Source organism: Struthio camelus, chromosome 3 (assembly GCF_040807025.1).
Source record: "Struthio camelus isolate bStrCam1 chromosome 3, bStrCam1.hap1, whole genome shotgun sequence".
NCBI classification, from domain to species: domain Eukaryota; kingdom Metazoa; phylum Chordata; class Aves; order Struthioniformes; family Struthionidae; genus Struthio; species Struthio camelus.
In genome coordinates this window covers 38,547,897-38,564,660 of record NC_090944.1, presented here as the reverse complement: position 1 = coordinate 38,564,660, position 16,764 = coordinate 38,547,897, and the positions used below count along the sequence as shown (strand labels likewise).

General features: G+C 32.7%; 1 protein-coding gene across 1 annotated transcript in view; it reads left to right on the top strand.

Moving 5' to 3' along the window:
* The window catches only part of EYS (eyes shut homolog), a 1,042,686-nt gene that overhangs the window by 46,889 nt on the left and 979,033 nt on the right, over positions 1-16,764 (top strand). The window lies entirely within an intron of this gene.

Genomic DNA, 16,764 nt, shown 5'->3' with positions numbered 1-16,764 from the left:
AAAAAAAAGGTTCAATGTTGTTCGAGTACCTAGAGACTACAGTTTTATGTGGGGGACAAGAGTGTTTGCTTTTTTTTTTTTTTAAAGTTTTTTCTTGTGGTAATAAAGCCATTCTATTCACTCTAATTACAACACAGCAGGAACAATAATTTCCAAAATCACCAGTAATGTACATTAGAAAAGAAAATGTTGAGATTCTAGGAAGCAGAATGGTAATGGTTCTTACCCTCACTTTTTATTGCTGTGTTAATTTGATAAATGTTTGCATACAGTAAGGAGGATTTGATAAATAAGAAAATCCAATTAGAGAAGGGAAACAATAAGTTCAGAGAAGTTAGCCTCATGTTCTACAACAATCGTCAGTAACACTTCACTTCTTGAGGGGTAGCTGCTTTATGTATATTTTTCTCTTGTGAGCTCTTCCAACGGAAAGCCAATTTTCAGGAAACACCTTGTGTTTTATTAAGAAATAGTAACAGCTGAGATATTTCACTTAATTTTCTTTAAAATAGTGTTTTTTCCTGTCTCTAGGCATTTATTATTACCTACATTAATTGAAATATCAAGTGCTGTGGTGCTGTCTACCCATTTATACTATTCAACACTATTCTCATGAGGAACCTCATGTGTGGGAGCAAAAGTCCACCTGCATAAGGCTTAGAGGCACAGATATTGCTTTTGGGGGTGCAGTTGTCCAATATCTGTACCATATTGCATGATGTTTTCAATTGAAAAATAAAAACTAAGGCTTTTTCAAAGGAAGGATAAATGCTGTGATGTTTTAAATAATTTGTCAACAAAATTAGATAAATAATTTAAAGCCTCAGGTATTCTGATCACAGAAAGGTAACATAAATTTAAAAACAGTTTACTGTGCAAAAGGAAGAAAGATATCATAACATTTGCCAGTGAATCTAAAATTAAAATGTCTAGTGTATACCTCCGTGTAAAATACTCACTTTTTGAAACTATTTGTAATATCTATGATGATTTAAAATATTGCAAGCAAGAATTTTATTTTTACTGGAAACAAGTAGGTGAACATTTATTGTCGTCTAAGATTATTCTCTGGTATCATAACAGACAAGAGAAAGAAATGGAATTCTTTTAACACAGTAACTGCACAAAACATTTATATTAGTTTATGTAGCGGTTCATCAGAAGCCAGTTCTGGAGTATGAAGTACCTCAAGTGTCTGAGCATGTCTCATGGTTAATTAATTTAGTATACCTGCCTCCCACAAACCACAGAATATTGATTGCCCACAATTTGAAGACTATAGGAAGAGGCCACTGTTGTCAAAGAAGAAACACCAAAAATGAGACTCAGTTCTACATATGAAATGCTTTATAGCTTACTCTTTTGTATTTTAAAGGAAAAATAAATATACTGTCTCATAAGTTTTCTAAGTATTACTATCGTCCAAAAAAGTTTGCTTGAAATGTTTGAGTTAGTACATACAGATAATACATTTAAATATTTTCTCTATTCTTAGGGGGAGAAAAAGACAGAGAAATCTTAAAATTCAATATAAAAGAAAGTGTACATATATATCAATAACTGTTACTCTTTTAGTTGGTAATTGCATTGGATTAAACAAGACACTCTAAGAAAGATTTATCCAAGATTTCTAAAGCAGAGAATTAGGACTGTACTATTTATTTACTTAATTCAGCACCTATAAAACATTCAACATTTTCAAATATCACAAGTTTTCTGTTCAGATGGATTTTTTTTTTATTTTTCCTGATGTTTTTCATTCATGCTTTGAAGGCATTTCTAATTAATAAAATACAGGAATTAATATGTGCATTAGGCCTTCTTCAGTACTTTCATTTACTCTGGCTACTTTCAGGGGTCTGTTGCTATGTATTAATTATATTAATTAACAATGACATCCTGACTTTAATACCAAAAATATATTGAATTTCTACTTTTTTAGCATATTTCAAAATTCTTTGTTATTCAACACGTAGAGCCAATAGGAATTTGCCACAAATTGTAAAAGGATAATGCTCATTTTACAGGTAAATTTCTTTCATTTCTAATTACTTCTTCTAAAAGGAAACAGAATATAGGCCTATAGAGAAGGAAAATAAAATGAGTATATTTCTTTCCTACAGACTACAACCCTTCTCTCATCAAAATCTCATTTACTCAATGTGACAAAAACTGTATCCATCTGCATACCATTTCATTATTTTTCATATGTTTTATTTACTGTTACAGAATTTTAACAAATTATTGCTGCTACATATAAATGAATAATAATTCTTACATATACCTATTATGAATCTGTTACTTCTTTTCTCTAACTGCTGTTACTTCAAAGCTATATCAATTTACCTTTATCATGTCTTTTGTTGTAAAAAATTAATATATAATTCAATATGAATTCTTTAGAATTTAAACCTTAATTTCAGAATAAATTTAGCAGACTCTGAATGGTACTGGTCAGATAGTTAAGGCAGACTTTCTTTTGCAATACATGCGACTGTATTGCAGCCTCTGACATGAAGGAGAATCATTCCAGTTATTTGCAGGTGCTGCATTCGTGTAAGGTGCAAATGAATGACACAGAATTCCACCTCCACATGAGCACAAGGAAGGCGTTAATTGCATGTGTCTCGTGCTTAAGTCTTGAAATATCTGCATTAATTGAAATATGGGATACATTTTTTTAGGCCTGTTTGTCAATTTCTTGATGAACATGTGTTGATTATTATTAATGTATTAGCCAAACTTTTTGTCCAAGCACACTTTCAGTTTACTTTGAATATACACTCTTCATTCTTTGCATTCAATATTTGAAAAAGAATAGTCTATTTTTGGCTTTGATGGTTTTTTTTTTGATCAAGATCCAAGTGCCTGAATGTTTTTAAGTAGGAGAAAATACATTTTGGAATGGAATATACCTTATTCTATTCCTGTATTAAAGTTCATTAATAAGTTTTATAGAAGTATTCACTTTCACACCATGATTCTTCTCTTTCTTTTTGTCCACTGCCACTGAATTTGAAAAATGAGTAGGAAGCTCTGTCTCTTAAGGACTAAAAACATACTCCAAATTGCCGTGAAAACAAACTTTGTTTTTGCATCAGATACATCCCTGAAGTGCAAATACCTGGGCTAAAACGTCTTCTAAACTTCTTGGCAGCAAGGATCATGTATATGAAATATACTTTAAGTCACATGGATGCAAGAGATGTTTGCTGAAGTTAACGGAAAGATTTCTTCTGTCTTGAAAACATCCTATATAACTATGGAAATATAAACTATAATTATTTTGAGTTTTGATTTTGAAATCAACTTTCAAAATGCTAGACAAAAAAATCTATGAGAATATCACAGCAGACCAAAAAAGTTTCTGAAATTGTTTTATTTCCCCTCCCCTATACTGCAATTGTTCCAAGAGATAACATCATCATTTTCAAAGTGAACCATAGTGCAAACTTCTCAGAACTACCAATCCACTTAACGTTTACCATAACTCACAAAACATTGCATGCAGAAGACAGAAGCCCTGAAAGCCAATACTTTCTGTTGCAGTACATGACACTTGACAGAGTTCCGAAAAAGAAAAACTTTTCAGGTATTTGAACTCAGCTCAATGGAAAAGGAAAGGTACCTTGTAAAACTACACCTTCAATAGTCAAATTTGATGATTTAGTTCAGTGTTCTAGGGGAAAGAAAACAGGACTTCTACCAATGATATTTTTGGTCCATCAAAAATGACTTTTTTTTTTTTTTTTTAAAAGCAACAGAATACACTATTAGTAGGTGATATTTTGATTTGGGGAAAAAAAAACCAAGGGTATGAACATGAATTTTAGCAGCTTTGGCTACAGTTATTACTAAATGGGTAAAGCAAAAAAAAAAAAAAAACCTTCAAAATATATTTTTTGGAATAATAGCAATTCAATGTACAGAGATAGATCAGATAGCATTTTGGTAGCTACAAACTTGCTTGGCTTAGTAAAGAATGCAGTATACTTTGTAACAGGAAATAACAAAAAAAAAAAAAAACCAAACCAGTTGCTTCGTTTAGGCTTTTGTGCACAGTTGTCTAATGAATATAGGATGCAAAACACATAAAAGTATTTTGAGAAGTAGAAGGAAAAAGTCCTAGATCATCAGATATTAAGTTAGCAGTGAAAAGTGCACAAATCTTATCAGTATTGGACACTGGCATTGCCAATAATGGAATTAATCTCTGCCTAACAATAACTTTGCTGATTTCATTGAGGAAGACCTACTAGACACACCAGTAACTAAGAAAACTTCTATAACAATTATAAGCAATTTTTTGGTAGTATTTTATTAGTATTTGAAAATTACTTTTCATTTTATCTCAGTTTTGGTTATGCTATTACCATCCGAAAAAAGAACGCCGTAGAAAAGCGTATGCTAAGGCAGAGCAGAGCCTACTGGGTTGGAGCTTATATTCACTGTGTTGAACTCTTAAGCTGGATTTACATCACCACTGCTGTTTGTGTTATATAACCCTTACTGTCATCATATCATGGAAATCTTTTTAGTCTAGCCTTTAAATAGCAAAGTAATGACAATATGCTCAGTTTACACTTATGCAACTCTATTTCACATTATTTTCCTTCTTAGATTGTTAGAAGGGGACCTTGCACCAGATGTTTCCATTTTCCTGCCACTTCTTCTGCACACTTTACTCTTGGGCAAAAGGTTTTTCTGAACTTCTTGCATATCCTTTATCTGCTTTACAAAGTTATCCTAGCTCTGAGCAGTGGGTTGGATTAGATGATCTCTAGAGATCTCCCTTCAAACTAAATTATTATATGATTCTATGAAATTGTCAACTAGATAGTTAAACAGCAAAAAGAACGTCTCTTCAGAGTTCCAAATACTTGATTTAATGTGGTCATGGTGCTCACCAAATAATAGAACATTAGAATTGTGACTAGACAAAAATGAGAAAAATAGTTTATCAAAGGCTGATAACAGTGAACCATTACTAATGACCATTAAACACCCCCAGTAACCAGTTAAGTAAAAGTACTTTTTACAAATGCTTATAGCAATATAAGGCCAAAAATACCCCTTTTCTCTTTTTGTAATGTGCAGATTGCTAATTTCCACTCTATCTGCAGTTCACTCTTCGCTCTCACTGTAGGCTTCAGAATTAGAAACCTTGTAAACTCAGTCAGTAAGCTCTCAACGCTGCAATTATTTCATCAAGATGAATAGGTGACAAGTAACAGTTACTTAGAAGAGCTCTAACTTTGTGAATTGGGAGCAATAGCCACAATCATTTAGGTCCATGCCTCTAATTTCTATGTGTGAATGCAGATGGCCTGAACTCCTAATGCTGTTTCAGACACAAAATTCTAGTGCGAGCAGACTCAAAACCATGAGCTCTAGGCTTTCTGTGTCTCCTAACACCAACTCTAGACCTAGCCATAACCCTCTAATAGACTCTGAAATATTGGAAACAATGGAAATGACTGTGACCTAAAGACTTACTCTATGCTATGCTAATCAGTAAAAATTAATGTATTGCATAAAGTAAGTCTATAGTCTTTGGTGCAGCATGCTCACTGAGCAACGCACATAAAAGTTACCCTAAAATGAAGAGGAAGAGCTGACCTAATGCATGCGATCTGAAAATCCTTGCAAGAGAGGTCCTCTCTGAAGGTCATGTTGCTCCATTGACATCACCAGCTCTAAACAATCTACCTGTAGGATGATCTCCCTGCACTCCCAGCTTCAAGCTAGGAGATTCCAGAATCAACTCATGGCTAAAAAAAGGAGCCCTCTAAGAGCTCCCTGTCTCACAGATCCATGAATGAGCCTTGAAGAACCAAAGCAGCATAGGCAATGCTCTTAATTTTTCAGCAGCCTGATGAGATTCCTACAGAACTAAATCTCCAAGTTACGAAAAGATCACTCACTCCGTCTGAAGTCCTTTTCCCAAGAGAAAGTTTGGCACTAACTCTAATCACCCATTCAGGGTGACTTAGATATGCCAGGCACATGAGAAAGTCTTAGGCAGCACTTAGGCAGCATTTGTAGAGCACTCACCATGGGTCAAATCTTACTAAAGAGCAATGTAAGCCACTCTGACCTCAGCTTTGAACTAAATTGTTTCTCTCTAGATGCAAAACACACCTGCAGCATAGTGCAAAGCAGTGAGGAATCTCCCCTAAACTTTAAAAACAGGCAGCCAAAATGTTTAATACCTTTAGACCTGTTTTGTTTGCCTTTTTACCTACATCTGTACAGAATTTAGTTCTAAAATGCTGTTTTACACAGTTCAGAGAGGAAAAGTTTATCAAGCATGAATCACCCTCACAATCTATAACATATCTCTTGAGGCCTGGCACTTAGCCGAGTTTTTTTTCATTTCCTTACAGCTCAGTGCTTGTGAGGGTAAGTTATGTCGCTTTTCACTTCCAAAATCTACTGGTTACTGTCTTCTTTGCCAAAAAGATATCTCTTAAGTAACTCGTATATTATCAGAAAAGTTTGAATTTCACTGCCTCAAATGTATCCCTAACCACCAAGTACATTAGCAGTCAGTGACTATTCTTCACGTGACACAGACTGAAACACTAAAGTCGTATTTATTTTTATAGTAAGGAATTACATGCTTTATAACATGCACCTGGAAACCAAATGCCATCAGTCATTATATGCTAGAGAATATAGTATCGAGCAATCCTAGAAAGTGTTGTTCTGGAGTCCTGTTTTTTATTGCACTTTGATTAATTTGAAATATCTTCTCAATAGAGCTGAAGTTAAATTACAGCATAACAAAATTCCAAATGAACTCAAACTTATGGAAAAAGTTATTTCAGAAATGTTAACTCGCTATTTTACCTAAAGAACGTCATCAGTGAAACTGGTAACTGGCAGATTAAAATGGTAGCAGGACTGGATGTTCTCAGGAGCATCTCTCCAAAAGAACTTCAACAAGTAGAACTGGATCAATCTATCTGGGCTACACATTGCTGTGACTTTTCAAGTGACCAAAGAAACGTTAAATATAACGTTTCCAACGAAATCTGTCAGAATCGGGTAATTAGTATTTTTCAGCAGCACATTGTTTATTAGAAAATTTCTGAGGAGCTCTATGCATAGGCACAGCTAGTTTCAAGTATCAGTTTTTACGTGTATAACGTGCATGAGTATTGTAGCAGGGTTGTGATAGCTGGTAAAGCACAAGATAATGAGTTCTGTAGTTTGTACCAGGCTGTACTTGTAGTTTAGCTAATGTATGGGGAGCATAAAACATCAGTTGCACAGAACTAATTTGAAATCTGTGAAGAAAAAGCTTTGTCTATATTTTAATTTTCATTTGAATTAATATTTCAGCCATTAGTTAGTATTATCAACATAACAGATTTTTTTCTCATTTCACAGATGTTTTAGACCCTTTTATCTTGTATGTTCATTGCTTATGTTATGTAGCCAAATTATTTTCTTATATTGCAAATCATTTCATTCCTAAGTTGTCCTGACCACTCTTGCATGCAAATAAGTGAGCTGCTGTATTGTGTGTTCATGTGTTTAAATTAATCATTTTATCCTGTCGTTGATCATTACAGTAAGCAACTGATCAAAATAAACGTAGCTTTGGACAACACTAAAATCAGAATGTAAATAGCTTATATTAATACATGTGTATATTCTTTTGCTCTGAGTAGAGCTTGAAGTTACATTTTGGTAACATTTGAATTATTTAGGCAATATTACTTTAATGTGAAAAATAACATAGATCTAGTATCTGGAAGCTTTTGTATTTTTCCAGTCATTTGGTAGCATCTACTAAAGGATATTACCCCTTTCCACAAAGTTTGACTCTCCTTAGTAATAATAATGTAGTACTTTTTTACTATCAGGCATCAATACAACCGCTGAGCAACTGCAGCTGATCAGGTAAACGACTATCCTAATGAATGTGCATTCTGTTTGACGTGAATTAAGGCTGCATGAACAACTCTATTTTTCAACTCTCTGATGATTGATATTAGGCATTGTCAGTTCCTAATGTAGCTGACTTTTTCGTTTTGTTTTGTTTAAGCAACCTGAAACTGAGCACATACAAACATCATAATCTCTTTTAGCTTCGGGGTCTAAGATATGAAAACAATGACATAAGGTCAATCAGTCACTGATTTTAGTATGAAGAAGGTATTGGAGATGGTGCAAATGTCCAGTAGTTTATAAAACTCTGAATGCTGAGAAATTCAAGTACAGAAAACACATAACAGATGCATGGACAGCAGGTGAAGTTCATTAGTTGTGTTTCCTCTTGCACAGCTTGTCCCATCCCTCTCTGTCTCTGTGATACCTACGCATAAAGGTTATTTTCTTGCTATTTACTTTTGCCAGCCTTGCACTATAGCTGAAAAAAAGGAATTTCTTAACAGATACTTAGAATGAACTACAAAACTGGATTATTTAGAAAAGATAGTACATTACACTGTTCAAGTCAACACTCCAATTGCTTGCGAAGACGATATCCAGGCTTGCTGCATTGTCTTTCTGAACAGTTTGTGCACTGAAAATAGTTTCCCTTAAAGCAGCTGGGGATTTGTTGCTCTGGTCTTGTTAATGGGACCATTTCTTTCCTTTATTGTCAATGATTGCTATTCTCATTTTTTTGTCTCCGTGTTGAGCTGAAGTGTAAAAGACTGTTACTAAGATGATTCAGAAATCATTTGCATCATATAATCAAAGTCTAACAGCATTTTTAGTGTAGCTGGAAAATATATTATTTTTTTCAAACAAATAGAGGCCTTCACACAATGAGAAAATGTCTGCAGCAAGTGCTTAGAAGCAGCTCTGAAAGGGAGCTTCTTTGTACTGGAAACAAATCTTGTGTTATCACAGTAAGCATGGCTCAAAAATCCTTTAAAATTCATTTTAAAATATTTGGATTTTCCTTTAGGCCAATTTTGTTGTTGTTGTTGTTTCGTAGGTGACAAACCTCTTTCTACTAAAAGGCTATATAAAACAGCTGTAGTGACAATTAGACATTTTTCTAATGTCTGATTCAAATGTTTTCACAGTCAGAGTATACCCATCCATTACTTGTAGCTTATACAGTAATTTTTTCTTGGCTCCTCTTGATATGTTTGTAAAGTGGTATCATACTCTGTCTTTCTTCTGCTGGATTGTGGTTGTTGCAGATAGAAACTTTCACTGCCTGTATTCTAGCAGATTAGTAGTTCCTTGGCTAATGTAAATTTTTATGGCAAGCCCGTACATTTCCCATCTATTGTAAGCTGCTTCTAACACTGTAATTCTAACTCCTCACAATATATTAGAAGCACTCTATTAGATTAAACAATCCATACTTTCTTCTATCTCCTGAGGTCAGCTCCCTATTTGTTTTATCATTGCTATTGCTCTTCTCAGCATCTTTTATAATTTGATGCTTGAGCAAGGGGAAACAGAATGGTACTCAGCATTTCAGAATATAATTAAAACTCATTCCCATGTCTTCTATGGAAAACATTTTACCTGAAGTATCTTGGAATTAATTTTACCTCAACTAATCCACACTGATAGCTCACTATCATTCCATGATCAGTTTGTGTACCCAGGCTTTTCTCCTCCACAGCTGCATTCAGTCAATAAGGTTGTAGAAATAGTTGTCTAGCTAGTAGGCATCTCCAGAAAGCAATTAATTCTAAAGTAGATGTCTGAGACAGAAAGCATAATATACCTCCTTCTTGAGGACTACCTTAAAATGCAGACTTAATTTTCAGTTGGCTTAAGAGAAACAAAGTGCAGGACCATGCACTTGCATTTGTTTTATTTTAAACATGTAAATAATAGACAGTTGCAAAACAGTTATTTTTATGTTACAGTCAGATATTTGTTTTTAGACCAGTGATAATAATGACCCAACTGTACGCTATGTTGTCCAGTTAGGACTTTGATCATTTTTTAAATAAAATTTATATTTTCCAAAGTTAAAAAGTCTAATTTCACAATGTATATAATGTACCTGAATCTGAATATCTAACAAAATATTTAATTTTTCTCAGACATACAATGACTTTGAAACATTCTTGCCCTCAGTTCAATTTCCAAGCATTTTACTGATAAAACTTTATTCACATTATTGAAGGTGGATACTTACCATGGCAGGAATTAGTATGATCATTTCAGGCAAAAATGTGAATTGACTTTGTCATATAATGCCGTTAAAAAAGGACCACAGAGATATGAAAGACAGAAAAGTAAAAACCTTTATTGTAGTTTTGTAAGACGAATGCCAAAGCAATGATGCAATACGGGAATGGCTGGATATACAAGAAGGTGTAGTTCAAGAATCATATGTCTCCTCCTGTGTAAAATCTGGAACAATTTTTTTTTTTTGTTTTATTCTATTCTGTTTTACTCTGTTCCGCAGAGACTAGATAACTCAACATGTATACACTGTCACTTTCATTATTTCAGATTTCATTTTCCAAAACCAATTATGCAAGGAGACATATTGTTTTAATAATATGGACTCACAGGGATTAAGGCAAGCTCAATAAATATAATTTAATTTGTTAACTAATGAGAATTTGAACTTGGGTCTCCAGTGACAAAAGGCAACATTTATGGCACCCCTTATTAATCTGTATGTTGGATAGAGGTATCCCCATAAGGAATGTGTTGTGATGTGATGCTCTGACACTCTGTGAGGTATTTGCAGTGATGATGATAATATATATTTACAAATTGCAAAGATGAGAGTATCATCTCAAGGTGCTGGAAAATTTACCAAATGGATTTGGCAATCACAAGAAAAGTATAAACACTACTACAGATCAAATATATATTTTTGAGGTTGTCACTATCATTAACTACATCATCATCCTCACCTACTAGATTCTTCATTGCAGATTTATTTTCTGTGCCACCTCTTGACTATGACACCTGCTGTATAGTATCATAACACTGTCATTAATAGGTGCAAATGATCCAGGGCAGGAGGTCACAGTGTTAAATAACAGCAGATACTTAAGGCCTTCTGTTTTCCCAACAAACCAACCTAATAGGTCTCATTATATAATGTTTATCATTACTGAAAAATTCCTTCAACGACCTTCCATTTTCTAGAAAGAAAACCTGATTTTTTAAGCAGTAAAAGTCATGCCATGTATTTTTTCAGATATTTTCTTGGGTGTTCATTCTTATTTATTTCATACTATAAAAGTCTCAGTCAAAAAGCTTCTGGAAAAAAAAAAAAAAGAATCCCATGAAGCAAACACTAGATTACATGTCTATTTCCTAATCATAGATGTTTCACATTTTGTTCTTTCTATAATCCAGTGTCATTTATTCTCACTTTATTGCTTTTGGACAACATATTACATTCAAATACAGCAGGAAATCTGTTAAGTCTTTGTATATTGCTTTTATGTTGGTAGCACATTTTGATGGCAGAATGAATAACTGCAAATGAGGAATATTCCTCCTCATTCAAAGCTGACATTTCTGATAATATCTACAATTACAATCAAATTCAAATATCTTTATTTCTTGCCCTTGGCCGTTGATAATGCTATGAAAATGCTGCAAAATCTTATCTCATAAGTGATTCAAGGTATTCTTTCAAATTCAGGGCAGGACTGGCCCAATCACTGGAACTTTTTCAATAACAGATACATAAAATGTAGGATCATGTAACTTATTAGCTAGGTTTGTTAATGTTTATATATCTTGTATATCATGTTTATGCACTGTCAATGAAATTTAGCTTCATATACTTTGAGTTAATAGTTGTCTAAAATGCTTTGATTTCTTTCAGTATTACACATTTTGATATTATACTTTCAAATCTGGCAATAGTATATCATTTGCTCTCACTTGTCATCCACATTTTACTGTAAAAGTCACAGTGGTACAGGCATATGGAATGATAGAAAATTGAATTGCAGCAATATACTTGTGATTTTCAGAAGGTTTTAATAGTCTTTGCATCTGTCACGCATTATGTAGGGAATATAATAGTTGATTTTCTTCTGAATTTATACAAAATTTGTAATAGTTGGGAGAGGTATTATCTGTCAACATCATATGCTCGACTGCTAGATTTAACTTGGAAAATAGTTAATCCTGTTGTGACTATCATGAAACATTATGGTTGTAAAGGAATTTGAAGCCATTGATAGATACAGACCTGAAGTACTTTTAGAGAATAATTTCAGGACTACTTTCTAAAAATGAATTATATCCTTGGAAGACAGTTTACTACTTTAGTTTTTACATAGTTCTTTATGCTGTGGGTACAGATGTCACATCATAGGTTTTTGTATTAGACAGGTAACTAGAAGATCTAGCCTGATCATTTTTGTCTCAAAAATAATTTAATTTTCTTATATCATTTCATATAAGAAACGCTATCTTATTTTGGAAGGAAGCATATTTCCAGAAATGTTTCTTATCCTGATTAAGACAAAAAGTGTATAGAATTCATCCCTGTCTTCCAAAAGGAGCAGTGACCTTTAGACATAAAGTTTCCTTCTTTAGAAATAGAAGACATAAGTTTCCTTCTTTAAATTATTCTAATTTTAGGGTCCAGTCATTGATTCTTATTGTGCCTTTCTCTACATTGGAAAGCCACTTAGAAGTTGTTCAGTCCTGTTTCCTTTTTCTGGTGATAGGAATTAAAAATTATGACTAAGTTACTTCTGAAATTTCTTTTACTAAAATGCGATATGAAGTTATTTAAGCTTCTTCATATGAGTCGTTTTCTTCAGGTTGGATTTTTAGATCAGATATGGAGATCACATTTGTGCTCTTCTTCGCACTCTTCTCTGAGTTATGTTATCTTTAGAAATCTGATTATGAAAAGTGAATGAAAACTTTTAGCTTAGCTTCATTAATGCTGCTTACAAATGGAAAATTATTTTTCTAACTCTACATACTAGTTTGTACCAGATCATGCTGAATTGTTTCTTTATTCTGACCTAGATCTTTTTCAGAGTCTACGAACGCAGATATGGCCTTCATTTTGTGCTCCAAAATCTATTAATTTACTTTGCCTTTCTGTTTGACTAGCCCCAGCTAATCAGATGATACAGAAATATTTCATGAATGACTTAACCTTCTAATAATATCCCTCCCAATAGCCTTTATGTGACCCATATATTATCCATGCAGATAAATTAAGATCTCTAAAATGAATATTCAATTAAGTGCATTTAATTTATATTGAAGAGGCTCACTGTTTTGTTGTTACTTACCTGTTATACCAGCTTACTAGGTGACCTTCTCAACTGATATTAGAATTACATTTTATACAGAAATATAACATATTTCCTTACTCCAAATGTAACTGGAATCCATTGGGGAGAAAAAAATAAGGAAAAGGTAGAAAAACCTTCATTCTCTATCATCAGATTTTTACTGTTGCATATTTTTATTAAAGTTCTTCTAAGCAGTGGAGAATTCAGTGGAATAATTTTGCATAAAGTTCAGTAACATGTGGCTTCTTTATTGTCACATACTGTTATCCAGTTTAGCAGCATCTTCATCTTCAGCACTGTTCAAGTTACCATTTCATTTATGTTAGCAGTATTCTCCCCTATATTTGAGTTTGACTTATGAAACAGTTACCATTTAAAATATTTATACGGATGCAATTTTTTAATTAATAGACTATACTAAATTAATTCAGTAAGGACTAAAACCTTGTTTTATCCTTAAACATACACATCTCAGAACCGGAAGCTTCCCTGTGATGCTTTGCTAACATAGCCTTAATCTCTTCTGGAAGGTAGAGAAATTGGATAACATTGCAATAACTCATCAAGAAAGATAAGTGAATAGACAGAAGTAGATAACACTTTCTCCCTTTTTATGACCAAATAATACTTTGAAATGGTGGAAAGATGTTTTTGGCTTAGGGGAAGAAACATGGATATTGTTGCACTGATAGGTGTGTTGGTTTATATAGTCATTGTACCCAGCTCTCACAGGTTTAAGAAAAGTTTGGTAAAAACTGTTTCATTTTGGAAACATGGTCCAGAGGCTAGGATCTTCTCTTCATGGGGCTAAGTTATATCAGTCCTAATGGTGTGACAGTGGGTCAGGATTAGGAACTCATAGAGTATTGGTTTTGCATTGTACAAATCCTACATATTTTCTCAAATGTTTAAGGAGACATGTATAAGGCACTAGTGTGAGCAAAGGCTGATGCTGTTATTCTTGTATTGAACTACCTGGCGGAGGGTTGTGTTTAGTGAGTATTTTCTTTAGCTATTGTGTTCTCATTGTCAATACTACCAGTACGCTATGGCACCTGAAACGTTGGAACAGTAATTTTTTAATGGGAAATAAATGGAAGAAGGTAAATACTTGTAGATTTCTCTGAGACTGTAAAATCCATTAAAGAACAATCTAATATGTAACGTATGTATATTTAGTTTGTTCAAGGCCTCCAATTGATAAATTTATGGACAGTTAGGGATGTAGTGTTATTTTATTGCATTGCAAGCAGTTTATGCTAGCAATAAATACTTTTTTCTATTGACATGTTATAGCAGATATTTTCCAGTACATTATTAGTTAACTGTATACATAGAATAGTCAGTGCTAGAATACTAAAAAAAATACTAGCGACCTATACAACTATATACCTTCAGTTAATACTATCTTCTTAATCCCATACAAAAAGGATAAGTACAATATTTGTTACAATAATCAATGACTAGTAAGGTAAGTATTCTGGATTATTAACCCAACAGGTTAATAATGACTGAGACTATGTCTCCATCACTTCTAATGACATGTTAAATACTTGATATTCTCTGAAATGCTTCTGATTACATGAAATAGAATTTTTTAATAAAAACTGTTTTTAGAAAACTCTTTGGCAATCACATTCCCTTATTTTATGTTCTTGCTTATAATAAAATGAAACAGTACTTAATTGCCATAAATTTTGAATACATTTTACATTAAATGAACATTCAAATAAAATTCATCTCCAAAATAAAAAATAATTATTTGTTAATATCTGAATATTTGCCTAATTTGTAATCTGAATATTTGCCACAGGCTAATATTTTCAAGTATGATATATTTGATACAAATTTTCTGAAAGGCTATTAATAGTTTCATTTACTTATTTGTAAATTTGAAATTTATCTTTTTCTTTTCACGCTGATATACTTTTTTCACAATTCATGTTAGGTAGCCATCATAGTTGTAGAAATTAATAATCAACGTTAAAAATTCTACTATTCTTTCAGAAAGTTGCTTATCTGATATAAATAAAGAACATTATCTCAATTTATAATACTTTTGTAATTTCTAGTAATTATAATATTAGTAATCAAACCTTCTATCTTTTATGTATTTACCTGTAATTTAATGCAAGATGTTTAATATTTTTTACTTTTTGAAGAAATGAGTAACCAACTTTTGGTCATTCTCTAATTATGCCATATTAGACTATACGTCTGAAAATCACTAATGTCCTCTAAGCATTTTGGCAAACAACTAGTACATTCTGTTTAGCAGGATCTATAATCTAATGTTTATAATAGATCCAGGCTAAATTTTACAGTGCAAACAAAAGGATTATGTATTAGTAGGAATCAGGAGACAAGCATTCCAGACTCCTGTATTTGGAAATTCCAGTTCATTTATCCCTCTGTACTTTGGTTCTGTTCTCCAAGTGAGAATAACAGTACATCCATATCTAACAGGGTGTGGTGAAAGGTTGATATAATTATAAAATATGATATATTTGTAGTGGTAGTTATATACTCTGTATTTATAGTTATATATGTATGTATATAACTATAGAATATAGTTGCTTTAAGACAGAAAACTCTTTAAATAGAATTTGCATGACACTAAAATAACATGATAATATGGGTCAGAAAAGCGTGACAGAGAGCTTTACCCTTTTTAAATAACCTTGTTTTCCTCACACAAAAAGAACCTTTTTTTGTTTGTTTGTTTCTGGTATCCAGTTCCTATATACATAGACTATTATTAGCTCATTCCCCGAGATTTCATTTTAAAATCATGTAACATTCTTCCATTAAAACTATTGTGTCAATACAAAGCAATAATTCGTGTAGAACTTGATATGATTCCCGTAGTGTCATATTATCTTACCACCATAAGCCTCATCAAAAGATATTTTAATGCACATTTATTGAAATGTTATTTCCTTCCTATATAGCCTACAGTTCAAAGTAACTTTTCTGACAAGTAGGGTCTCATATTTCAGTGAGAGGCATGAAAAAAAACTTTTCTTTTCCAATAAGAGTATTTTATTCACCGCACTCCCTCTTTTCTTCAATTTCCTTTTGAAATATAAACTGGATACAGTGAAACTGGATTTATCCTTCACATCTTTGAAGTGTTATTTTACTGTGATCAAATATAAAGAATTTTACCATTTTTTGCCTAGGTATCCTGTTCAATTTCCTTTTTAAGAAGAATTTGTATTAGCTAAATAGAATAGAATATCAGACCTGCTGAGGATAAGAGGCACTTTCAATTGCTTGTAATTCATGCTTTCTCTTAGCACTATGTGGCTGCCTTTTGAAGCAGCTTCAGTCCGATTCTGATAGATCAATCCAAACATATATCAGTCTCTGAATTACACTATTTTAAAAACTTGATTCAATCTTATTTTCCAAAATTAAATCAATGGCTAAATTTTCTAAAATTATGTCATAATTTTATATATTTGTTAGCCTACTCAGTGATCTTTTATAATCACGTTAATGTTAAATTAAAAATTCATACTATATTCAAGCT